Source organism: Oncorhynchus mykiss, chromosome 19 (genome assembly GCF_057628025.1).
Source record: "Oncorhynchus mykiss isolate SJ-2025 chromosome 19, ASM5762802v1, whole genome shotgun sequence".
Taxonomy (NCBI): Eukaryota; Metazoa; Chordata; class Actinopteri; order Salmoniformes; family Salmonidae; genus Oncorhynchus; species Oncorhynchus mykiss.
Genome location: NC_143040.1, coordinates 26,439,295 through 26,464,740, shown reverse-complemented (window position 1 = coordinate 26,464,740; position 25,446 = coordinate 26,439,295). Strand labels below are relative to the sequence as shown.

General features: G+C 43.5%; 1 protein-coding gene and 1 long non-coding RNA gene across 2 annotated transcripts in view; one reads left to right on the top strand and one right to left on the bottom strand.

The window, feature by feature from the left end:
* The window catches only part of LOC110497458 (melatonin receptor type 1A-A), a 56,758-nt gene that overhangs the window by 18,893 nt on the left and 12,419 nt on the right, over positions 1–25,446 (bottom strand). The gene's annotated exons all lie outside the window — the stretch shown is intronic.
* LOC149975150 (uncharacterized) lies at positions 4,740–6,559 on the top strand. The gene is made up of 3 exons (XR_016488860.1): positions 4,740–5,291; positions 5,403–5,587; positions 5,689–6,559. It is a non-coding gene; the product is annotated as an uncharacterized LOC149975150 (long non-coding RNA).

The window sequence follows — 25,446 nt, the reverse complement described above, 5'->3', positions numbered from 1 at the left end:
GATTCTAGCCATGTTGGGGTAGAGTCCGGGAGGCATCAGCTGTGTAACCGAGTGATCACTGAGCAGGCCGGGAGGTGGGCATGGCTCAGAGCTAGCTTCGGGGCTGGGACACTCGGTGGCAGGAAGTAATGGTCCAGGGCTTACGGCAGGAATCTGGTGTTGTAGTGGAGAAAACAGTCCGATACTGGCAGGCTGGCAAGTATTATCCAGGCTAAAAGCGGCTAGTGTCTGTGCAGAAGGTAAAGGCCGCTAGCAGTGGCTGACAATGACTAAAAAGCTAGTTAGCTATTAGCTGATTAGCTTCTGATGGCTAGCTCCTGATGGAGGTTCTGGCTATAAGGTCTAAAAATAGCAGATCCGTATCACATTGGGCGAGGCGGGTTACCGGAAGGTATATTTAATTTAAAAATGGAAAAGATATTGAAAATAAATTTGAAATATATACAAAAAAAGACGAAAAATACAAAAATGTACATGGGAGAACATCAAACCATGTCTGCACTTCTATGCTATCTTGGAACTTTTGTGAACAATGTGAAACATTGAAGAGTGCTTAGACACACACTGGAGAGAGGCACACAAACACACACACACAGACGCACACTGGAGACAGAGATACACACACACACAGTGGAGATACAGAGATACTCACACTGGAGAGATCCTGAATGCCACAACAGTGTTTTAGCCTGCTGAGCTATTACCTCAGGGACCTACAGCACAAGTCATCAGGTCTTAGAGAGTTCAACGTTTGAAAACACGGACAACTCTTGGGTGGTGATTAGAAACATACCAGCAGGCAGAAACTTAGCAAACAGAATTGGGCAGAATGTTCCAGGGAAACCGCGGCCTCACACACAAACACACACCACCAGGAGAGACTTGGGAGACGGAGCTGAGCGTTGCAGTTTGGGAGTGTGCCGAGAGAGCTAAACCAGATAAATGATGAATTAGTCATTCTCAGTCTGTAGATACAGCTCAACTGAGTCTGGGCTAAATGCACACACATCCTATACTAGTGGAGCTCCACCCCCTTTGAATCTTCACCTGACATGGTGTGAAGTCAAAAGGTGCCTCCAGATTCTAGAGTAATGAGCAGGGCTTTTCAATCAAGGTCCTGGGGGGAACCACAGGGTATGCGTTCTAGGACAGTACTAATACACCTGATGCAAGTAATTAACTACATACTCCGGTATAGAGGTCCAGGGCCTAGACAGGTCCAGGGCCTAGATTCACAAAACCTTCTTAAGACATTTCTTCTTAATTCTTAACTGCCATTTTTTCCTTAACTATAGACTTAAGAATAAAGTTAAGCAAAGTTGCTATTCCTCAAAAAGTTTATTGGAAATTATCTTGTGCTATTTCTTATGTTTCTCCTTAAGCAAAAAGTTAAGAATACATTTGATTCTTGAAAATGAAGTTATTGGAAATGTTCTTAATTCCAAGATACCCTTTGTCTTAAACTCAGGGCAGTGAGAGAAAAAGCAATTGAACATGTTTAATTCACTCACAAACGTCATCTGAAATTTTCCGTATTGATTATTTTAAACCCAAGAACATGTTTTAGAACAGTAATCTAAGTAAGAAATATGCTAACAAGATTGCTAGCTAGATAGCTAGCTAGCTAAAATGTTTGCCAAGCAACAAACATCGTTGAGAAGTTCCTGAGAAAATCACTCAATTTTATGATATTGTTGGGGAATTGCACTTACGAACTAACTTATGAACTTCTTATTTCTTAAGTTTTTGCGTAAGAAGTGTTTTGTGAATCTGAGCCCAGGACTGAAATAAAGGATATCAGTCGAACCGGTCAGCTACTAGGGAGCTAGGAAATTAAGTTAATTAAGAGCACATTCTCATTTACAAATACGACAGGAATAGAGAGGTTGAATGAGCCCATTGGAAACTGAGGGCCAGGTTTGGAATTTAGCCAGGACATTGAGATTAACACTCCAACTCATGCCACACGTGTGCAATGGGAATTTAGAGCTCAGAACACTGAGACCCAGAACATGGATTGTACGTCAAATCAAAACAAATCTGTTTATTGGTCGCATACACAGATTTGCAGACGTTATCGCAAGTGAAGCGAAATGCTTGTGTTTCTAGCTCCAACAGTGCAGCAATAATACCCAGCAATGCAAAACGATACACACATAATCCCAAAAATTAAAAGAAAGAAATTAAGAAATATCAGAATTAGCAATTTCAGAGTCCAGAATATACAAAATATAATATTATTTATATTGGTGTCTATAGACATTATGGACAGTATATTAATATAAAAGCTGTGTACAGCAGTACACACCTTTTATATTAGGATAAGTAGGATAAGCCATGGCTAGAATACAGTATATACATCTAAAATGGGTAAAACAGTATGTAAACCTTATTAAACATTATGAAAGTACATAGGCCTGCAGTCTCTAAAGTGCAAGGTAGAGGTACCGGGTGGTAGATTGCTATTAACAGTGAATAAGGTTCAGGGCACTGTACTGGGCAAAGGCCTACTAGTGGTGACTGTTTAACAGTCTGATGGCCTGGAGATAGAAGCTGTTTATCAGTCTCTAGGTCCCAGTTTGATGCACCTGTACTGTTTCTGCCTTTTAGATGGTAGTGTGGTGAACAGGCCGTGGCTCGGGTGGCTGAGGTCCTTGATGATCTTCTTGGCCTTCCTGTGACACCGGGTGTTGTAGATATCCTGGAAGGCAGTCGGTGTGCCCCCGATGATGTGTTGGGCTCTCACCTGTAGGCTGTCTCATGTTGTTGGTAATCAGGCTTACCACTGTTGTGTCGTCAGCAAACTTGATGATTGAGCTGAAGACGTGCGTGGCCACACAGTCATGGGTGAACAGGGGCTACAGGAGGGGACAGAGCATGCACCCCTGAGGGGCCCCCGTGTTGAGGATCAGCGTGGCGGAGGCGTTGTTGCCTACCTTCACCACTTGGGGTCGGCCCGCCAGGAAGTCCAAGACCCAGTTGCACAGGGAGGGGTACAGACTCAGGGCCTGGTATGCCAAATAGTGTTCCCCTGCCATAAAGTGTCCCCCCCCCCCTCCCTGCATCACAATGGGATTCGATAAGTTCTAGCTTCTATTGCAAGGGTTGTAGCTAGAACAAAATTCTGAGCGTCCGTTGCTATGCTATGCTGGTTGCTTGACTCTATTTTACCTCGTAGGGATCACGAAGGAAGGAGGGTGCGGGAAGTTCTAGTAGAACACTCTTACTTTACCATTTATTTGTCTTCATATAAGAAATTATTGTTAAATAGGAAGAAATCATTTAAGATGTTTTTAGATTGACATTGCTAGCAACTTATTTACCTCAGCCTGCCTAGTCAGGTAGCCAGCTAGCTGGCCAAACAGTTTTATTTAGCTAATGTTAGCTAGCTAGCTACTGTAACTGTTATTGTAGCTTTCTGTTTGAATGTAGCTTGCGTTTCAATGGCATCCCTCGAGGAGATTTTCTTTTATCTTTACAACTAGGCGAAGTACTATGAAGGCACCACTGATCTCGACAAGAGGCGCAACATTCAGACATTAAGCAGTTCACTTCTATTAGGTAACTGGACGGATTTAGCTATGTACAACCATTTTTTCAACAACCGTTTTCCATCTAGCTAACTGGTCATCTACATGTAGCTAGCTAAACATATAGTTCAGTGGAGGCTGCTGAGGGGAGGATGGCTCATAATAATGTCTGGAATGTAAATGGAATGGTATCAAACACGTAACGAGGTTGATACCATTCCATTGACTCCAATTATATGTCTGTCATATTGAGGTGTCTAGCTACAAGTTAAACTTGATCAAGCAATTATGGTAATTCCAAACTAGGTGTCTTTGCTAGACAGACACAGAGAGAGAGGGGGGAGAGGAAGAAAGTGAGAAAGAAAGACAGAGCGAGAGAGAGAAAGAGAGAACGAAAGGCAGAAGTACAAATGTACTTAGACTAGAGTATTTCTCTTCCATCTTGTTAGGCAATCACATGTACCTATGAGGGAAGGATGGCCAGCCATACAGGAGGGCGATTTTTACTAAGGAGAAAGAGGCCGTACTGACCGAGATGCATTCTGGCCATTTCGGAGTGAAGAGCATGATTGCCAAAATCAACCTACGCTTCTTCTAATGGGGAATTGTCAAGGAGGTGGACAGCTGGGCAAGTGAAATAACCTTTTGTTTATCAATCACATTCTATTATATCTGAAATTATTAGGATTTCAATAAATGTCATATCATAGAGCCCACAATGTTTCAATTTGTCACTTATTGCTTAAAGGTCAGTACCCTGTCTAGCCTGCCAGAAGTTTGAGAAGGCGAAGAATGTGGTGTCGGAGTTGAAGCTTATTTCACCCTGGCACACGATCAGTAGGTGTCCCAATTCAAATTCTGCACTGATAAGTTGTTTTGTAATGGTTGCTTTATTTGACCACAGCAGAGTTCAATATTATAGAATGTGTGTGTGAGTGTCAGTATCCTTACAAATATGGAAATCTGCACTAAATGTTAGGGGTGGACCTCATTGAACACTTCACGAAATCCAGGAATGGCAACAGCTGGTGTCTGACGGCTACCGATCACTTTACTAAGAGGGTGGAGGCGATACCCATTAAGGTTAGTAAAGGAAGAGTACGTGCTTAACTCTAAATTCCCTTCTGTAACCCATTAAAAAGGGTGCTTGAAACCAAAAATAGATTTAATTTTGTATGATACCCATTAAGGACGAGACTGGCGAAGCCACCTCCAAGGCAATGATGGACATCTTCAACACCCACGGCTCACCTGAGGTCATCTTGAACAAGGTACGGAAGTTATATTCTGTCACCAATGGTTTGTTTTTTATTTATTTTTTACAATTTGTTTTAGTCTTTCCATGGTACATAATCAGACGTATTTCAATATCTTACATTGTCAATAGATATCACTTTCCTACCCCCTCCTGGACCAACCAGACTTTCAGGAAGGGTGGGAGAACAACCTGAAGGTAATTCTCTTTGCACACAACAACAGTATCCAGGCCTCCACCGAGTACAGACGGGAGCCGCAGCTGTTGACTGAGGTAAACAATGCAATTTTATATACAATTATTGTATATACTGTAGTCTTTCAAATTTGTGATTGACTTAGTGTTGTTGTTTGTCTATTTCTATGTTTGTATAACGTACTTTCAGATCACTGAGACCCCACCTGATGTGGTGGAAATTGTCGAACCAGACCAAAATGCCTTTGAGGACCACCTTCAGGCACTACCTTCAGGCACGGACTGAGAAGGATGTGGATGTTTTTAACCAGGTAAAAATGATTGTCTGCTGTTCATTTATTTTCTGGCCCTCCGAGAGATATGTAAGACATGTATATTGTAATATGAAATCTAATTTTTTTAAATTCCTGTTATCAATCAAGGTAAGACTGAACCTCGACAGGGCGCAGGAGAAACAAAAGGAGAGCTATCGGAGCAGAATCAAGAAGGAGCCCAAGTGCTATGACATCTGGGCGAATTATCTGGTTTGGAAGAAGGACGAAAGGAAGGCGAGAACTGGATAACCTCGCTGCTCTTTTGCTCCTAGCTGGGGTCACCATCTATTAAGGTGAATATAAAAAATCTCAGATAAAAACTATTTTCATTTGCACACAAAATAACCTGAAGATAGTTTTAGCTTCCTTAACACTGATATTTTTCTCTTCCTAGGTTTACCTCGGTGGAAGCCAACAATCCTCTCCAGTTGGAGCAGTTTGATGGTCGACCATTGAAAGCACTGACGCCCTACACTTCGGTGAAGCCCAATAGACAAAGTATATTAAGCTTTGTTTGACATTTGAGGAAGCAAGAAACAGTTGTTATGCTGATCTTATAAAAATATACCTCTTCAATTTACCTCTCCAAATGACTTTAAGACCGTCGACTCCCCGAGCCCCCCCAGGGGGTATCCCATTCACCAGAACCAGTAAGTTCGGATCAGTCTGATTCCCTGTGCTTTGAGTCGGAGGGGGACCAGCTTGAGGTAGGCTATACCTTCCAAAAGTGTTTATCTCCCATTCATAACACTGCACTAATCCATCAGATTTTCTCACAGTAAATTGTAACCTGTGTGTTTGCTTGTTTACGTCTGTCTCCTACCCTGTTCCCTTTAACTTTGATCCTGTTCTCCAGGACCTAGTGGTTCTGCCATCCAACACCCAGTCATGGATCCACCAGATGTCCTCCATTACCAACCACCCTCCAACTTTCATTACATCATCTACAGCTACTGTTGTTGTCATGATGTCATTATCTGCTAAGAAAGTTTTCTTGCTCTATCATACGGTGCACAAAATATGTGAGATACACAGATGAACTAAAAACACAACAACGAGAGCAGCAGAGCCTGGACTTTGCAGTCTCCCTCTTCAAGTCCCCCTGACAGGCAGAACCTCACACCCACACAGCAACCACCTCCTCAATATTCCACGAACCAGAATTACGTATTTTAGTCTTTGATTGCCATGTGAGTGACACAATTGTACAAAAATATATATAAACGTTTGTATTAAAATCCAAAATATTGCCAGGTTAGTTTTGACCTCTGTTTCACAAGGTGTTCATTATTGTAAGTTGTAAGGTATCCTTATTTATTTGTTCCACATGATTCATTGTTGTATACTAGGACCCGATATATATAGATATAGATATATATATATAGATACATATATATTCAACCACAGGGGGGTGCTAATGAGCTATGTGAGATAGAACAACATGAATCACAATAGAGGACTACTGAAATTTTATCATTTCAGTGTCGATAAGGAAAAGGCAGGTTAAAATAAAAAACATGGCAGCCAGACAAGCCAGTGCATGAATCAAACGGATATGAATGGAGTGTAAATTAGCTGCTTTCGTGAGCTGTAAGGTAAGCAACTTGAATGTGTCAAGCAGATTACACGTTTCCTTTGCCATTTCCGAAACGTAGCAAAGTCTAAGACATGGATTTCATGTTGTAATGTTAACGAGGTACCCAAAAGCAGCACAAAGTCACGTTGTTGATTAGCTCGACTAAACTCTAAACAGCGAAATTGTCACGGGAATCAGCCTTGTTGAAAGGAACGTCATTTAAGCTGTCGTGATCTCCAAAATTCTTATCATTAGGTCATCACACCGTTGATATAGCAACGGACCCTAAAAGTTTATCGAGTCCCATTGTGATGCAGAGGGTGACACTTTTTGGCAGGTGGACATTATTTGGCATGACAGGCCCTGAGCTTAGTGATGAGCTTGGAGGGCCCTATGGTGTTGAAGGTTGAGCTGCAGTCAGGTGGGATAGGGCAGTGTGCAGTGCAATGGCAATTGTGGATCTGTTTGGGAGGTATCCAAATTTTAGTGGCTCTAGGATGTCGGGGAAGGTGAAGGTGATATGATCCTTAACTAGACTCTCAAAGCACTACATGATGACAGAAGTGAGTGCTACGGGGCGTTAGTCATTTAGTTAAATTACGTTCGCTTCCTTAGGTACAGGAAAAATGGTGGACATCTTGAAGCAATTGGGGACAACAGACTGGTATATTGAGAGATTGAATATGTCTGTAAACACTCCAGCCATCTGGTCTGCAAATGCTCTGAGGACGTGGCTTGGGATGCCATCTGGGACTTCTCTTCCAAAGGAAGGCATCCCTTTGTAGGAAAGTGCTCTAAGGTGAAGTTTCCCAGGTACAGATCTAGAATCAGCTTCCCATCCCCCAATCCTAACCTTAACCGTTAGTGGGTAAAATGCTAAACTAACCAAAGATCAGTGTCTCTGTGGCAAGAGAGGCAAGGAAGATTTAGGGTATGGATAACCAGGGGTAGAAGTCTAAACTCACTTTGAGAACTAAACAATGTAAAATGACCAGGATTCTTTGTAAAAGAAAGAAGTCAAAATGATTTCACTCTATTCTCACGCCTTCTGCCCCGACAATACTGGATAAGTTAATATTGTTATGACAGTTTGGACAGGGAATTAGAAACTGTTGACAGCATATGACAATGTAATGCTTAAATATATTATAAAGTAGGGCTGGGAATTGCCAGGGACCTCACGGTACGATATTATCACGATAATTAGGTGCCGATATGAGATGAGTTATAAGACGACGCCGAAGAGGATGGCTGACGTTTTACATGTTCCTAACCAACTGTGCTATTTTGTTCGTTTTTGCGTTGTTTGTAACCTATTTTTTTAAACTTATTTTAGAAATAATGTTGCTGCTACCGTCACTTATGACCAAAAATAACTTCTGGACATCAGAACAGCGATTATTTTTCCTTTAACAAGTTTGATGAGAAGGATATAATGCTTTCCCGGGAACAGGCCCAAATCCCCATCATTTGCATGAAGAAAAGACAGAGGAAAAGAGGGCGCAGGTCGGGCTTCTGAGAATCCGTAGGCGAGCAAGAAAACTTCTACAGGCATCTGTTCTACTTGCTGACATGCAATCATTGGAAAATGAAAATTGATAACCTACGATGACGATTAATCTACCAATGCACCGGCAGAACAGAGAAGAAGCCACGTCTGGTAAGACGAGGGGTGGGGTTGTGTGTCTTTTTGTAAATAACAGCTTGTGCGCGATGTATAATATTAAAGAAGTCTAGAGGTATTGCTCGCCTAAGGAAGAGTACCTTATGATAAGCTGTAGACCACACTATCTACCAAGAGAGTTCTCATCTAAACTCAGCAAAAAAAGAAACATCCCTGTCTTTCAAAGATAATTAGTAATAATCCAAATAACTTCACAGATCTTCATTGTAAAGGGTTTAAACATGTTTCCCATCCATGTTCAATGAACCATAAACAATTAATGAACATGCACCTGTGGAACGGTCGTTAAGACACTAACAGCTTACAGATGGTAGGCAATTAGGTCACAGTTATGAAAACTTAGGACACTAAAAGAGGTCTTTCTACTGACTCTGAAAAAAAAGAAAAGAAAGATGCCCAGGGTCCCTGCTCATCTGTGTGAACGTGCCTTAGGCATGCTGCAAGGAGGCATGAGGACTGCAGATGTGGCCAGGGCAATAAATTGCGATGTTCGTACTGTGAGACGCCTAAGACAGCGCTACAGGGAGACAGGACAGACAGCTGATCGTCCTCGCAGTGGTAGACCACGTGTAACAACACCTGCACAGGATCAATACATCTGAACATCACACCTGCGGGACAGGTACAGGATGGCAACAACAACTGCCCGAGTTACACCAGGAACACACAATCCCTCCATCAGATCTGAGACTGTCCTCAATAGGCTGAGAGAGGCTGGACTGAGGGCTTGTAGGCCTGTTGTAAAGCAGGTCCTCACCAGACATCGCCAGGCACAACCTTGGCTATGAGCACAAACCCACCCTCGCTGGACCAGACAGGACTGGCAAAAAGTGCTCTTCACTGACGAGTCACGGTTTTGTCTCACTAGAGGTGATGGTCGGATTCGCGTTTATCATCGAAGGAATGGGCGTTACACCGAGGCCTGTCTCTGGAGCGGAATCGATTTGGAGGTGGAGGGTCCGTCATGGTCTGGGGCGGTGTGTCACAGCATCATCGGACTGAGCTTTTTGTCATTGCAGGCAACCTCAACGCTGTGCGTTACAGAGAAGACATTCTCCTTCTTCATGTGGTACCCTTCCTGCAGGCTCATCCTGACATGACCCTCCAGCATGACAATGCCACCAGCCATACTGCTCGTTCTGTGTGTGATTTCCTGCAAGACAGGAATGTCAGTGTTCTGCCATGGCCAGCGAAGAGCCCGGATCTCAATCCCATTGAGCATGTCTGGGACCTGTTGGATCGAAGGTTGAGGGCTAGGGCCATTCCCCCAGAAATGTGAGGGAACTTGCAGGTGCCTTGGTGGAAGAGTGGGGTAACATCTCACAGCAAGAACTGGCAAATCTGGTGCAGTTCATGAGGAGGAGATGCACTGCAGTACATAATGCAGCTGGTGGCCACAGCAGATACTGACTGTTACTTTTAAATTTGACCCCACCCTTTGTTCAGGGACACATTGTTCCATTTATGTTAGTCACATATCTGTGGAACTTGTCCAGTTTACGTCTCAGTTCTTGAATCTTGTTATGTTCATACAAATATTTACATATGTCAAGTTTGCTGAAAATAAACGCAGTTGACAGTGAGAGGACGTTTCTTTTTTGCTGAGTTTATATTATTTGTAGTCATCTATTTACCACCACAGACCTATGCTGGCACTAAGACCGCACTCAACCAACTTTATAAGGCCATAAGCAAACAAGAAAATGTTCATCCAGAAGCGGTGCTCCTGGTGCCCAGGGACTTTAACGCAAGCAAACTTAAATTCATTTTACCTAATTTCTACCAGCATGTCACATGTGCAACCAGAGGGGGGAAAAAAACTCTAGACCACCTTTACTCCACACACAAAGCTCTCCCCCTTCCTCCATTTGGCAAATCTGACCATAATTCTATCCTCCTGATTCCTGCTTACAAGCAAAAACGAAATCCGGAAGTAATTGTGACTCGCTCAATACGGAAGTGGTCAGATGGCGCGGATGCTACTCTACAGGACTGTTTTGCTAGCACAGACTGCAATGTGTTCCGGGATTCATCCAATGGCATTGAGGACTATACCACTTCAGTCATCGGCTTCATCAATAAGTGCATCGACAACGTTGTTCCCAAAGTGAACACGTACCTATCCCAACCAGAAGCCATGGATTACAGGCAACAACAGCATCAAGCTAAAGGCTAGAGCTGCCGCTTTCAAGGAGCGGGAGACTAATCCAGACGCTTATAAGAAATCCCGCTATGCCCTCAGACGAACCATCAAACAAGCAACGCTACAATACAAGATTAAGATTGAATCCTACTACACCGGATCTATTACAGACTACAAAGGGAAACCCAGACGTGAGCTGCCCAGTGACGTCAGCCTACCAGATGAGCTAAATGCCTTTTATGCTCGCTTCAAGTCAAGCAACACTGAAGTATGCACAATAGCACCAGCTGTTCTGGATGACTGTGTGATAATGCTCTCGGTAGCCGATGTGAGCGAAACCTTTTAAACAGGTCAACATTCACAAAGCCCAGGACGTGTATTCAAAGCATGCGTGGACCAACTCGCAAGTGTCTTCACTGACATTTTGAACCTCTCCCTGACCGAGTCTGTAATACCTACAAGTTTCAAGCAGACCACAATAGTCCCTGTGCCCAAGGAAGCGAAGGTAACCTGTCTAAATCATTACCGCCCCGTAGTACTCAAGTCGGTAGCCATGAAGTGCTTTGAAAGGCTGGACATGGCTCACATCAACAGCATCCTCCCGGATACCCTTACCCACTCCAATTTGCATACCGCCCCAATAGATACACAGATGACGCAATCTCAATCGCACTATGTGAGAATGCTGTTCATTGACTACAGCTCAGCGTTCATCACCATAGTGCCCACGAAGTTCATCCCTAAGGTAAGAACCCTGGGACTAAACATCTCCCTCTGCAACTGAATACTGCACTTCCTGACGGGCCACCCCCAGGTGGTAAGAGTAGGCAACAACAGGTCTGCCACGCTGATCCTCAATACTGGGGCCCATCAGGGGTGTGTGCTTAGTCCCTCCTGTACTCCCTGTTCACCCACGACTGGCCAAACATGACTCCAACACCATCATTAAGTTTGCTGACGACACAACAGGGGTAGGATCACTGACAATGATGAGACTTCCTATAGGGAGGAGGTCAGAAAACTTGCAGTGTGGTGCCAGGACCACAAACTCTCCCTCAATGTGAGCAAGACAAAGGAGCTGATCGTGGACTACAGGAAATGGCGGGCCGAACAGGCCTCCATTAACATCGACGGGGCTGTAGTGGAGTGGGTCGAGCATTTCAAGTCCACATCACCAACAAACTATCATGGTTCAAACACGCCAAGACAATCGAGAAGAGGGCACGACAGGAGAATGAAAAGATTTGGCATGGGTCCCCAGATCCTCAGAAAGTTCTACATCTGCACTATCGAGAACATCCTGACCGGACAAAGGACAAGGACAAAAACATAATATTGTTCAAACGATGAAATAAAGCATATCATCAAAAAGAATATCCTGACATGTGACTGTATAGATTTTTCCCCCCATCGCTACAATAAACCCTGTTGCAACAAATGAAAAAAAGTTGAGATAAGATAAAGTTGCAATATAGTGGACATTTTACACGGACATTTTTTCCTTCTTTCGTTCCGTCCTTCCTTCCTTCCTTCCTTCCCTCTCTCTCTCTCTCTCTCTCTCTTTCTCTGTCTCTCTCCCTTCCCTCTGTCTCTCTCTCCCTTCCTATCTCTCTGTCGCCTCCCTTCCTGTCGCTCTCTTCCTCCCTCCCCTCCACTCCTCTCTCTCTCTCTCTCTCTCTCTCTCTCTCTCTCTCTCTCTCTCTCTCTCTCTCTCTCTCTCTCTCTCTCTTCCTCTCTCACTCTCTATTTCCTTCTGTTATGTGCAGCAGAATGAAATGTGGGATAATCCACAAGGTAACGACAGCAAAGCTGCTACGGTCTGATTTGGCATTTGATACAGAGCGCAGCTCACTCAAATTGGAAGCCACACCATTTCTGACAGAGGAGAAATATCAGTGAACCACACCCATGCAGCCACCTTCCAACCGCCAAAATGCTCATCAATGTTATCTTTTCCCCTAAAATACCAGAGGTGATATCAATTATAGACAAACGCGAGGCTGTCTTCACCACCACATTAGCACGGAAGTCACTCCTTTGGATTCATTACACATCCAAAAGTGTTTTCTGACAGTTTTGGACGTGCGGGTATTCTTTATGGTCGAGATCATCTTATTTCCTACTGCATCATTTTCAAATGCCATTTCATCGCCGTCGGAGTGCACGGGAGGCGGCTCTGGACTTGCTGGCTTGGACAAGGGCTAAGCAGCCAGGCAGGCGGAGGGAGCGTGTAACGGATTTGAAAGTCTATGAAATAACCCTAACCCAATTTCAAAGAGTTTGTTTAATGGCCTGTTAAAAGAAATCATACAGCTTGGAAGCAAAACAATTTGCACCCACTTTCACATTGGCATTAGCAAACGGAAAGTTACTGTTTCATCCCCCATCCTTGCAAGTCAATGGCAAATTCTAAAACAATATATACAATTCTACAAGAGATGTCTTTGCGGTTTTGGGACATACAGTTCACATACTGGAGGTATAAATATCCTTAGAAAGTTTGGCAACACAATCTGCTACTACTACACAATCTCTGTATGTAGCGCAATTCATTCATTCATAATTGAAGGCCTCATTGATGCATTTACTGAATATATAGGCTGTTACTCGGAGCCATGAGCTGCTATAGCTGTTTATAACAAGTCAAAAGCTTCTCACTATGTGACAATGACAATGGAGGAGAAGTCAGAGGGGGTGCTTACTTGTCCCTAAGGTCCATCCAGACAAGGGAATGTATACCGCCCTATGGGAGAAGCTGACACCAATGTCCTCTGGTACATGGACGGCCCTGTCACAATAGTGACACATACAGTACTGTGAAGTACAACTGCGGTCGTTGACACAATGCCTACATCCCAAATGGCACCCTAGTCCCTACATAGTGCACTACTATGGGCCCTGGTTAAAAATGTGTGCACTATGTAGGGAATAAGGTGCTATTTGGGATGCATGGTGTTACCACATCATCAGGCCTCAACAATACAAGCCATTAGCGGTTGGTCAGTATAATGGAGTGGCTATTGGCATATCGTGTGACGAGGACAGGTACGTTAAATGGCTTATCTTGGCAGTTCACAGCTACGTGGTTTCGCTGGTCCTCTATAACCTCCTCAGGTTATAGGAGCGTGGCTCTAGCAACGCCAGGGCCGTAGGTTCGATTCCCACTGGGTCACATATACAACAAATGTTTGCGCTCACTGTAAGTCCTTCTGGAAAGAAGAGCTAAATGATATTACACCTACTCGTCTCATGTCTTTGGCCCTTGTAATCCGCACTGCATTGAGGTTGACAGTGTGATAAGACTTTCAATTCTTTAAGGAGAGAAATGACCATGCAGCAATGTTGAAATGGGATGTCTGGGCTAGAAACCGAGTCAACTGTGCACCACAAGACTGTGTTATCCCGCTGAGCTAAAGCCTAGGCATTAGCTCTGAGCGCTTATGCAAGTCTTCAAGTCTCAGGCAAGGTTACTTGTCACGTGAACATGGTTCACAGAACCAGCCCTTTAACACCTTCAGTGTTAGGTGAATACTAGGATTCCAGGGTAAATTTATCCACAGACAGATGGGTTGGAACCGGTTCAGGAAACAAAACAGAAAACCGGAAAATAACGACATTTTTCTAGGACCAGAATCTGAACCAAGAAAGAAAGTGAATCTATACCGTTCCGGAACAAAACCGTTATTTTAAAAGCATGGGAACCGGTTAATAACATTCTGGTGAACATATTCTCAGAAGCTTATTCTGGTGTCTGCCTGCTAGCTGAAAATCTTTACCAGTGTTCGTGCGTGTGTAGGCTACCTGCCCCTCTCCCTTCCGAAGCATAGGCTACTGCAGCCTACTGATGTTACAAGTGTGATTCAGAAATACGGGAGAAAGATTTTTATTAGAGAAGAATGGATTCACTTTTTCAATGCTAATTAAGGACACTATAGTCATCACGTTTCAAATTGGATTTATTAACTACAAAAAGGTAAGATGTGTTGTATTTTAATTCTGGTGCCGATCTGTACCAGTGGTGAAAAGTACTTAAGTAAAAATACTTTTACTTTTACTTCACTACATTCTTAAAGAAAATGGTGTACTTTTACTGCATACATTTTACCTGACACCCAAAAGTACTCGTTACATTTTCAAACGCTTAGCAGGACAGAAAAATTCACACACTTATCAAGAGAACATCCCTGGTCATCCCTACTGGCTATCCGTAAATACATTTTAAAAAACAAGAAAATGGTGGTTTGCTTAATATAAGGAATGTGAAATGATTTATACTTACACTTTTGATACTTAAGTATATTTAAAACCAAATACTTTTAGACTTTTACTCAAGTAGCATTTTACTGGGTGACTTTCATTTTTACTTGAGTCATTTTCTATTAAGGTATAGTAGCTGTGTAAGCTAGCTAGCTAGCTCTGGTCCAACATCAAACCAACCTTGGGAAGTTCAAAGACATTCAAAGTTCCTTCATGGAAGCCTCTCCTCCATAGGTATAATTCTGTGGGCCTAATTCAGATCATGCATGTCATAACAAGATGCCCATCGCTTCAAGACAAGCCTCCTCCTCCACAGTCTCATGCTCTCTCCCCACCCACAAAATGTCAACCGCATCACACGCCCTACATTTGTCCGTCCAATGCATGTAAACAATAGCGTGCCTGCTCTATAGCAAGCTGCTCTATCTGCACTGATTGGTGAAGTAATTTAATGCCGAGCTAAACGTACAAAATTGATTTCAGAGGTTTAAATATGAGGCTGTCTCCAACTTCAGACGTTTAAAAGGAACAGAAAGGAACAATATTAACCATTTACTTTTTGGGGGTTCGAACCGGATCAGAACTTTATTTAGCTGGACGTAAGAGAGGAACGGAACCAAAATTATTATGGTTATTTTCAGAACGGAAAATAATTTTAGTTCCAACCCCTGCTGAAAACCCAGATACCGTAATTGATCCAAGCACAAGAAGAAAAAAAACAATAGGTTAATTGTTTTAATCACATGGAAGGAGTCAACGCATCTCGCCTTGGGGTGGAACTGGCTTTCTTTCTATCCTGCTGAGAAACAAATACCCATTTGATAAAAGTTTGTCTCTGTAATTACACTTTGAGCATCGTGATACTTTATAATTTCCAACAAATCTGTTGCCCAAAATAAGAAGAGGCACATCAGATACGATTTTTGCTTTAGGTTTTTTTCTTCATATTTTGGCTTGTATTCCTCTCTTGCTCTTTTCCTCTGGCACACAAAGACAACAGTGATGTTTCATCACCTCGTGTCATCCTTTGCTGGTTTCTGCATATATGTCGTGCTGTTTTCCTTCCTTCCATCCCTCTCTCACTCTGTTTCTCTCCCCTTCTTTCTCTCTCTTTTTCTACCTCGCTGCTCTTCTTCATCCTCTCTCTCTCCCTCTCTCTCTACCTTTCCTTCTCTCTCTACCTCACTCTCTCCATCTTTCTACCTCTCTCCACCTCTCTCTCTCTTACTTCTGTGAGTTCTGATTGTAATAAATGTAACTGCCAATCTAATAATAACAAGGAAACGCAGAGGCAGCGTTCAGATAAAGCTTGAAGGGGACCAAGTGTTCACAGTGGATATTAAAGAAGAACATTAAAGTGCCTATGTGTCTATCATCCACTATGGGTTTGTCCCAAAATGGCACCCTATTCTCTATAAAGTCCCTATGGGCGCTGGTTCACTAGAGAATAGGGTGCCATTTGGGACTTACATAGTGAACCAGTTAATCACTCTGAAGACTGGGGTGAGTGGAGAGTCTCTTGTTCACGTTCATCTATGACACAGATAAAGTCGGAAATTTACATACACTTAGGTTGGAGTCATTAAAACTAGTTTTTCAACCACTCGTTTTTCAACCACACACAAATGTCTTGTTAACAAACTATAGTTTTGACAAGTCGGTTAGGACATTTACTTTGTGCATGACACAAGTACATTTTCCAACAATTGTTTACAGACAGATTATTTCAATTATAATTCACTGTACCACAATTCCAGTGGGTCAGAAGTTTACATACACTAAGTTGACTGTGCCTTTAAACACTGGAAAATTCCAGAAAATGATGTCATGCTTTAGAAGCTTCTGATAGGCTAATTGACATAATTTGAGTCAATTGGAGGTGTACCTGTGGATGTATTTCAAGGCCTACCTTCAAACTCAGTGCCTCTTTGCTTGCCATCATTGGAAAATCAAAAAAAATCAGCCAAGACATTAGAAAAAAAATTGTAGACCTCCACAAGTCTGGTTCATCCTTGGGAGCAATTTCCAAATGCCTGAAGGTACCACGTTCATCTGTACAAACAATAGTACGCAAGTATAAACACCATGGGACCACGCAGCCGTCATACCGCTCAGGAAGGAGACACGTTCTGTCTCCTAGAGATGAATGTACTTTGGTGCGAAAAGTGCAAATCATTCCCAGAACAACAGCAAAGGACCTTGTAAAGATACTGGAGGAAACAGGTACAACAGTATCTATATCCACATTAAAACGAGTCCTATATCGACATAACCTGAAAGGCTGCTCAGCAAGGAAGAAGCTACTGCTCCAAAACCGCCATAAAAAAGCCAGACTACGGTTTGCAACTGCACATGGGGACAAAGACCATACTTTTTGGAGAAATGTCCTCTGGGCTGATGAAACAAAAATAGAACTGTTTGGCCATAATGACCATTGTCATGTTTGGTGTGGGGTGGCAGAATCATGTTGTGGGGCGTGCTTTGCTGCAGGAGGGACTGGTGCACTTCACAAAATAGATGGCATCATGAGGCAGGAAAATTATGTGGATATATTGAAGCAACATCTCAAGACATCATCGGATGTGAAAGCTTGGTCACAAATGGGTATTCCAAATGGACAATGATATGGGTGTAGCTGGATATGGGTGTAGCTGGTGCAGAGGAGTCAGGCGCAGGACAGCAGAGATGAGTAACACAAGGAACTTTACTAAAAATATCAAAATACATGAAGTAACACCAGGCCCACAAACATCGGACTGAACTTACTATAAACAAACACGCACAAAAACCATGGGGGAAACAGAGGGTAAATAATGAACGTGTAATTGGGGAATTGAAATCAGGTGTGTAAAACAAGGACAAAACAAATGGAAAATGAAAAGTGGATCGGCGATGGCTAGAAGGCCGGTGACGTTGACCACCGAACGCCGCCCGAACAAGGAGAGGGACCGACTTCGGCGGAAGTCGTGACAATGACCCCAAGCATACTTCCAAAGTTGTGGCAAAATGGCTTAAGGACAACAAAGTCAAGGTATTAGAGTGGCCATCACAAAGCCCTGACCTCAATCCCATGGAAAATGTGTGGGCAGAACTGAAAAAGCGTGTGCGAGCAAGGAGGCCTACAAACCTGACTCAGTTACACCAGCTCTGTCAGGAGGAATGGGCCAAAATTCACCCAACTTATTCTGACATTTCACATTCTTAAAATTACGTGGTGATCCTAACTGACCTAAGAGAGGTAATTTTTACTTGGATTAAATGTCAGGAATTGTGAAAAACTGAGTTTAAATGTTTTTGGCTAAGGTGTATGTAAACTTCTAACTTCAACTGTAAATCTGTTCAATAGTTCCAAAGTTAATGTAGTAATGATTCCTGAGTTTACCCAGAAAGCCAAATGTGACATTTTCTGGTTTTCTGGTCGTAGATTTCACAGGTCCATTTTTTTGGTCTCTAGAAATATGTCGAAAGAACGTTCTTTCACAATCCGCATATAAAACCTGACCACGATGTCACAAACATAAGTGGATCATGCCCAAGCTCTTTTGGGGAAACAGACAGGCGCACCGGAGGGGAGAGCTGCCCAGTAACGCCTTGATCACACATACAGTGTCATTGCATTTTGACACACCAGAAGCACATTCATTTCCAATGGAACCCTGGGTTTGCCTCGCAGCATTGTGTGTGTCAGAGGCAGCTGCAGTGTGTTCAGTGTGGTGCATGCGTTGCATTTATCAAACGTATGTATCAAATCGTATGTGCAGACGGCTTGACATAAATGGTAGCAGAACACACTCATTCAAATGCACACATGTGCACATACACAGGCACACACACACACACAGGTAAATAGTGCCATACATGCACTCAAACATATTCAGTTGACCTTGCTGTTGTGATTGTTGTTGTCCTTGGTGTCTTTGTTGGTTTTTGCATAGTTTATTTCTGGTTTTCCTTTGTCTTTCTCTTTTTTCTCTTTTGTTAATTTTGTTGGTTGTTGGGGCATTGGGTGGAGGGGCTCTTGGGAGTGGGGGAATGGATTTTTTTTGTCATTATTAAAATTATTTATTTAAATTTTCTCGTGGGAGGGCCTGTGGGGAGGGTCTCGGATGGTTGAGAGACAGCTCTTGGGGAACTGTGGGTGGGATCTTGGAAGGGCTGGCAGTTGGGAGCTTGGGCTGGTGGCTGATGGATCGCTGGTTCAGGTCCCCATTTTTTGACCATGTGGGAGATCTGTTGACCCTGGTTACTTCTGTGTGTCACTCTGGATGGGAGTCTGTTAGATGACTAATGTTATGTAGTTGTTGAGCGGCTTCACTGCAAGTATATTGTATGTTTTCAATACACTTTTTTTTTTACATTTAAAGAACCTGAATGTTGAATTTTCATGATGATGCTGCATACCATTTTGCGCAATGGCGCTGTAAGTGTAATTGAGGCGTAACACGGAACCCAAACCGGCTGCGCGCGTGCGCCATCGTGCGTAAATGTATTTTGTCACCCTACACCAAACGCGATCACGACACGCAGGTTAAAATATCAAAACAAACTCTGAACCAATTATATTAATTTGGGGACAGGTCGAAAAGCTTTAAACATGTATGGCAATTTAGCTAGTCAGCTTGCACTTGCTAGCTAATTTGTCCTATTTAGCTAGTTTGCGGTTGCTAGCTAATTTGTCCTAGGATATAAACACTGAGCTGTTATTTTACCTGAAATGCCCAAGGTCCTCTACTCCGACAATTAATCCACACATAAAACGGTCAACTGAATCATTTCTAGTCATCGGTCTTCCTTCCAGGATTTTTCTTCTCTTGACTTTATATTGCGATTGGAAACTTTCATAAATTAGGTGCATTACCGCCACTGACCTCGTTCGTCTTCAGTCACCCACGTGGGTATAACCAATAAGGAGATGGCACGTGGGTACCTGTATCTACAAACCAATGAGGAGATGGGAGAGGCAGGACTTGCAGCGCGATCTGCGTCAGAAATAAAAGTGAAGAGTTCTATTTTAGCCCTTGGCAATGCAGATGCTCGTTGGTGCGCGCAGTGTGGGTGCAATAATTGAATAACATAGATTTCTAAATATATTTAGCAACGCTCGCGCACGCAACGCGAGCGGTGTGGTCAGCCTTTAAGTGTGTGTGCGTGGGTGTGTGTGTGCATGTTCACAACATCTCTTGTACTCTAACCCGGCATATACTACTGTATGCATATGTTGTGCACGGTTCCCCACGGACGAGCATTAGGTTATACTTGATTGAGCCCGCCAATTTGCGTCATCCCCAGTGCACATCAAGCAGATAGAGGTTTGTACTGTATAGTATTGTAAACGATTAAATACAGCCCTGAAATTAGGGAGAAAAAGCAGGATAAAGAAAATGAAGGAATGAAGAGGTGGGGGATAAAGAAGAGGAAGGAAGAGGTGGGGGATAAAGAAGAGGAAGGAAGAGGTGGGGGATAAAGAAGAGGAAGGAAGAGGTGGGGATAAAGAAGAGGAAGGAAGAGGTGGGGGAAAAAGAAGAGGAAGGAAGAGGTTGGGGATAAAGAAGCGGAAGGAAGAGGTGGGGATAAAGAAGAGGAAGGAAGAGGTGGGGGAAAAGAAGAGGAAGGAAGAGGTGGGGGATAAAGAAGCGGAAGGAAGAGGTGGGGATAAAGAAGAGGAAGGAAGAGGTGGGGGGAAAAGAAGAGGAAGGAAGGAAGGAAGGAAGGAAGGAAGGAAGGAAGGAAGGAAGGAAGGAAGGAAGGAAGGAAGGAAGAGGTGGGGATAAAGAAGAGGAAGGAAAAGGTGGAGGGAAAAGAAGAGGAAGGAAGGAATGAAGGAAGGAAGGAAGGAAGGAAGAGGTGGGGATAAAGAAGAGGAAGGAAGAGGTGGGGGGAAAAGAAGAGGAAGGAAGAGGTGGGGGAAAAAGAAGAGGAAGGAAGGAAGGAAGGAAGGAAGGAAGGAAGGAAGGAAGGAAGGAAGGAAGGAAGGAAGGAAGGAAGGAAGAGGTGGGGATAAGGAAGAGGTGGGGGAAAAAGAAGAGGAAGGAAGGAAGGAAGGAAGGAAGGAAGGAAGGAAGGAAGGAAGGAAGGAAGGAAGGAAGGAAGGAAGAGGTGGGGATAAAGAAGGGGAATGAAGAGGTGGGGATAAAGAAGAGGAAGGAATGAAATAATGAAGGAAGGAAGGAAGGAAGGAAGGAAGGAAGGAAGGAAGGAAGGAAGGAAGGAAGGAAGGAAGGAAGGAAGGGTGGGGATAAAGAAGAGGAAGGAATGAAATAATGAAGGAAGGAAGGAAGGAAGGAAGGAAGAGGTGGGGATAAAGAAGAGGAAGGAATGAAATAATGAAGGAAGGAAGGAAGGAAGGAAGGAAGGAAGGAAGGAAGGAAGGAAGGAAGGGGATAAAAAAGAGGAAGGAAGTGGTGGGGGATTAAAAAAAAGAGGAAGGAAGAGGTGGGGATAAAGAAGAGGAAGGAAGAGGTGGGGGAAAAAGAAGAGGAAGGAAGAGGTGGGGGATAAAGAAGCGGAAGGAAGAGGTGGGGATAAAGAAGAGGAAGGAAGAGGTGGGGGAAAAAGAAAAGGAAGGAAGAGGTGGGGGATAAAGAAGCGGAAGGAAGAGGTGGGGATAAAGAAGAGGAATGAAGAGGTGGGGGGAAAAGAAGAGGAAGGAAGGAAGGAAGGAAGAGGTGGGGATAAAGAAGAGGAAAAAAGAGGTGGGGGGAAAAGAAGAGGAAGGAAGAGGTGGGGGAAAAAGAAGAGGAAGGAAGGAAGGAAGGAAGGAAGGAAGGAAGGAAGGAAGGAAGGAAGGAAGAGGTGGGGTTAAAGAAGAGGAAGGAAGAGGTGGGGGAAAAAGAAGAGGAAGGAAGGAAGGAAGGAAGGAAGGAAGGAAGGAAGGAAGGAAGAGGTGGGGATAAAGAAGAGGAAGGAAGAGGTGGGGATAAAGAAGAGGAAGCAATGAAATAATGAAGGAAGGAAGGAAGAGGTGGGGATAAAGAAGAGGAGGAATGAAATAATGAAGGAAGGAAGGAAGGAAGGAAGGAAGAGGTGGGGATAAAGAAGAGGAAGGAAGGAAGGAAGGAAGGAAGGAAGGAAGGAAGGAAGGAAGGAAGGAAGGAAGGAAGGAAGGAAGGAAGGGGATAAAAAAGAGGAAGGAAGTGGTGGGGGATAAAGAAGAGGAAGGAAGGAAGAGGTGGGGGATAAAGATAAGGAAGGAAGAGGTGGGGGATAAAGAAGGGAAAGGAAGGAAGAGGTGGGGATTAAGATGAGGAAGGAAGTGGTGGGGGATAAAGATAAGGAAGGAAGAGGTGGGGGATAAAGATGAGGAAGGAAGATGTGGGGGATGGGCACAGGGGCTTTTAAGGTACTTGTGAAAGTATTGAAGAGAGAGAGAAAGAGAGACATAGCAACCCATTGGGCACACACTGCTTGAATCAACATTGTTTCCACGCCATTTCAGTTCAGATATGCTGAACAAACAAGTAATAGACGTTGAATTGACATCTGTGCCGTGGGAATGGAATAGGCAAAAAAAGAGGGACCCAAAAAATTGCTATATTTTCATCTTCAATGAACAAATTCAACAGATGAAATGTCTCTGTATCCCTCCCTCTCTATTAGTCTCTCTCTACCTCTCTTTCCCCCCACTCTGTCCATCCCCATGGGAGTTAGCACAATAGAGGATAACAGCAGACTTATAACCAAACCACACAATCCAAACCTTTCATTAGGTTTGCTCACTGCTCCAGGGTGGCTTGACAGACACATGCACCTGACGGCACTCCAATAGAATTCACATTGGCCAATTTACAGATCACCAGAAAAGACCACAGTGTCACAGAGAATAGTACTGTTGGCGTAACTCATGAAAGGTACAAACACACACAGCTGTTCTTGTCTATTAATGTTCTGTATTACGTCATGTTTCATGTTTTGGTTGGACCCCAGGAAGTGTAGCTGCTGCTTTGGCGACAGCTAATGGGGATCCTAATAAAATAGAAAATACACACACACACGCAAGCCTACTTGAAGAGGTATTGACGACTTCCACTTTTTTTGTTATTGCCCTAGTTGACTGGTGGTGATGTTAAGACTGATTTTACGGCCGATGTTAAGTGGGTTATGATGAGAACTAAGGAGAACGTTGCTTAGCCAGGCCTTGCTCTCTAATCCACTTCTTCCCAACACATTATTCATTTATGCAGCTTGGACACACACACACACACACACACACACAGCGAGGCCACCAACACACACACACACACACACACACACAGCGAGGCCACCAACACACACACACACACACACACACACACACACACACACACACATACACTCAGGGAAGCCACCAACACACATACACACAGCGAAGGCACCCCAAGGTCATGCAACCCCGCGGCCACTCTCACCTGAGTCACCTGAGTTTACCCACCATCCTGATAACGGTCCTGATAACGTGCCCTATCCCTCCGCCACTGCTTGACTCCTAGTGTGGTCAGCAGGAGCATGACGTCAACAGGAGCATGCAGCTTTTTTGGCCAATGTTCACATGTAAGAGTTGACAAAGATGTTGATCGCAATGTGACTTCCTGGATATCGTTTTGATGCCTTGAGGTGTTGTTTTAAACATGTTCTTATACTGAAAGAATGGTACCAATTCCCTTGATAGGAAAGTTGTGCTTTGTGTAGTGTAGCGAGGCAAACTCTTTGGTAAAAGAGCTCAGCCATCTCAGCTGATGGTTTTGTAGAAACTCTGACAGACATGATGAAAAGTTTGAGCATATCAACCAAGGCGAGACATATCCAACTGAGACAGTTATGCAACTAAAGAAGACAGGAACTGTGTCTACAGAGAGATTGCGGAAGCAGATTACTGTTATTCACCTTGCAAGATTGAGTGATGTCTCATGTATACAATACAGTCTATACGACCAACGTGTCTACGATGTCTCTGTAGAAATGGGAACAGGGGTTTCAAGGACATAGTTAATGATAGCTTCTCCCCTGCAGCCAGAGGAGAAAGCGAGCAAGCACAGTGTTTGAGTAACAATATGTCAGATGTAGCAGCGTTCACAGTGGTGGGGCATTTCAAACATATCAGCCAGCCGCTGTTCAATTTCACATAGAGTAGCAGTGGACACCTGGCGCGTGACACTCCACCCCACATTCAAATCACCTATAGCTGCACTGATCCAACAGAAAAAGCCAACAGAAAAAGCGAAGTCAAAATGGGGTCCCGGCAATCTTACAGAAGAAAGAGCGGAACTGTTGCTGCTTTGTTTGAGCGCTTTTGGGATTTATATTAGAGGTCGACCGATTCAGTGCCGATTAATTAGGGCCGATTTCAAGTTTTCATAACAATCGGTAATCAGCATTTTTGGACGCCGATTATGGCCAATTACATTGCACTCCAGACTGCGTGTGTCACGCCCTGACCGTAGAGATCCTTTTGTTCTCTATGTTTGTTTGGTCAGGGTGTGACTCGGGTGGGAAATTCTATGTTTTGTATTTCTTTGGGTTTGGCCGAGTGTTGTTCCCAATCAGAGGCTATCGTTGTCTCTGATTGGGAATCATACTTAGGTAGCCTTTTTTCCCACCTATGTTGTGGGATCTTGTCCTTGTATTGTTGCTGTTGAGCCCTACAAGGCTGTATTCTCTCTTTCTTGTTTTTTGGGTTATCATTAAAGAATATGATTAACCTACCCCACGCTGCATCTTGGTCCACTTCTTCAGACGAGCATTACAGCGTGGCAGGCTGACCACCTGTTACGCGAGTGCAGCAAGGAGCCAAGGTAAGTTGCTAGCTAGCATTAAAACGTATCTTATAAAAAACAATCAATCTTAACATAATCACTTGTTAACTACACATGGTTAATGATATTACTAGTTTAACTAGCTTGTCCTGCGTTGCAAATAATCAATGCAGTGATTTATCATCGAATCACAGCCTACTTCGCCAAACGGGTGCTGATTTAACAAGCGCATTCACGAAAAAAAAGCACTGTCGTTGCAACAATGTACCTAACCATAAACATCTATGCCTTTCTTAAAATCAATACACAAGTATATTTTTTTAAACCTACATATTCAGTTAAAAGAAATTCATGGTAACAGGCAATATTAACTAAGGAAATTGTGTCACTTCCCTTGCGTTCTGTCAGGGTATGTGCAGCAGTTTGGGCCACCTGGCTCGTTGCGAACTGTGAAGACCATTTATTCCTAACAAAGACCGTAATTAATTTGCCAGAATTGTACATAATTATGACATAACATTGAAGGTTGTGCAATGTAAAAGCAGTTTTTGTTTTTTTTACACAATTTATTGTCCAAGCAGCAGTCTACACAGCAAGGACCTTTAATGGGTATTGAGTGCTGTGGTCGGCAGTACCCAGGTTTTCATAACTCATACCGTTCCTGTACCATACCGGGTTAATCCTTTTCTTTTGGGGGGGGGGGGGCGCACAAAGCTAATTTAGGCAGCAGGGATGTTGATCCAGGAGGAGATTGATTGTCTCTG